The 1,930-nt window shown below is 45.8% G+C and overlaps 1 long non-coding RNA gene across 4 annotated transcripts in view; it reads right to left on the bottom strand.

Annotated features, from left to right (window-relative positions):
• Positions 1-1,930, bottom strand: part of LOC110310163 — a 212,578-nt gene that overhangs the window by 91,921 nt on the left and 118,727 nt on the right. The gene's annotated exons all lie outside the window — the stretch shown is intronic.

Here is a 1,930-nt window from a genome sequence, read left to right as displayed (position 1 = left end):
CCTGCCTCTGCCTCCCGAGTGCTGGGATTAAAGGCATGTGCCACCACGCCCAGCCCGAGAGTCATTCTTTAAAAAAAAAAAAAATTCAACAGTAGAACGAAACTTTTACTGACAGTTGCCTGCATTGTGTGTGCAGACCAGTTTTTCATCATTTTGCAAATGACCTGCAGGGGCTGTCTTCCTTTCACTATAGAAAATACAAGGAGGTAATGGAGTCCTCACTGTGCCAACTTCACTGAGTGGGAGGCAGAATAAGATATGCAGGGTAAGCCTAGGGTAGCCCAGATGCTAGCACTGAACTGGTCCATACATGGGCTTTGATGGCATTGAGTAAGGGCAGGGAACAGATAGATGCCCATGGCTACAGTCACAGCTGTAGCTACAGCCTTCACAAGTCCAGCTCAGGATCCTCCTTCCAAGGTTGGGAGGAGAGCAGTTGGAAGGCTCAGCCCGAAGCTGCGGGCTAAAGACAGGGCTTCTTTTGGGCATGGATGGATGTCTTTTTCCATTCTTAGTGACATGCTGTGGTTATGAATGAAATCAGTCACCCAGACCCACTGTAACAAAAGAAGATAGACAGTGAGTAAATTCACAGCCTTGGAGCTGAGCACCAGCTTCAAATTTAACTCTTGCATGAAATACCTAGATCCCTAGTCCAAGTTTCTTGGTGCCTTCCACGAGGTGTTACATCTGCCGATTGGAAACAGTGCCGATCAAGACTAGAAGATGCCACACCAGAGCTTCAGAAGCTCCCAAGGCCAATGTGCTGAGTAACGTGGAACCTAATAATAGCCCATTGCTGTTTGTGGATTCTGTTTATGTCGCTTGCAATGGAAATGAAAACATAGAAATCTTGACTTTAACCACTAATGCTGCCTAAATGTCTTTGTTGGCCTGGGGGTTGGGGGGGACCAGGAAAAAGCATCAGAGGCTGCGCTGCAGCAGGCTTTTTCTCCTTGGCCTGCCTGTGCATGACACCTCCCACTGCCCCCCTGTGCTGCCTTCTCTTGTTCAAACATCCCTGGTGTCTCTGTGTATTCAACCAAGAGAGATGCTGGTCAGACTGGATGGCCCCATCCCAATGATTTCATGTCACCTTCACGACCTCTTTACAAACGCTAACTCCAGATCCAAACTTGTTCAAAGACATCACATGTTCGAGCCAGGACACAGAACACCATGTCACCTCATCTTGCTAAGCTCTAAAAGCATCATAAATTCCCACACAATTTATTCCAGCCATTCCAAGTATAAAACAGGAGAACTGAAGACCTGTGCCCATGGGTGATGTCAGCAAAGGGATGAGCTAAGACATCTGAAGTTCCAACCAGAAAGAGAAACTCAGTCACTGTCACATGGGGAAATTGCTGTGCTAGGCAGGGCTCTGAATCCTTATTCCTCAGCCAGGCATGTGGTGTATAATTGTAATCCTGGCACTCTTGCACTGGAAACAGGAGTATGGATGCCAGCCTGTCTAAGTAGCAAGACTTGGACTCAAAAAACAATATGAGGAAGAGAGAAAGAGAGGCATGACCAGCCAGCATCAGTGCCCTAGGCCTATGTGCTAACCTGAAGGGCATGACCAGCATCAGTGCCCTAGCCCTATGTGCTAACCTAAGAGGCACAACCAGCATCAGTGCCCTAGCCCTAGGTGCTAACCTGTGTGAGACAGATTACTTGGAAGAGTGTGAAAAAAACCAACACAACATGGAAGCAGGTGGATGCTGTTGGGTACAGTAGCATATGCCTTTGACCCCAGCACTCAGGAGGCAGAAATAGGAGGATCTCTACGTTTGAGGCCAGCTTGGTTTACTTACCAAACTCTGGACAGTCAGGACTGAAAAAAAAAAAAAAAAAAAAAAAAAAAAAAACCAAAAAAAAAAAAAAAAAAAAAAAAAAAAAAAAAAAAAAAAAAAAAAAAAAAAAAAAG

This window comes from Mus caroli, chromosome 15 (assembly GCF_900094665.2).
Source record: "Mus caroli chromosome 15, CAROLI_EIJ_v1.1, whole genome shotgun sequence".
In the NCBI taxonomy this organism is placed as follows: Eukaryota; Metazoa; Chordata; class Mammalia; order Rodentia; family Muridae; genus Mus; species Mus caroli.
This window is presented reverse-complemented; position numbering and strand designations above follow the sequence as displayed.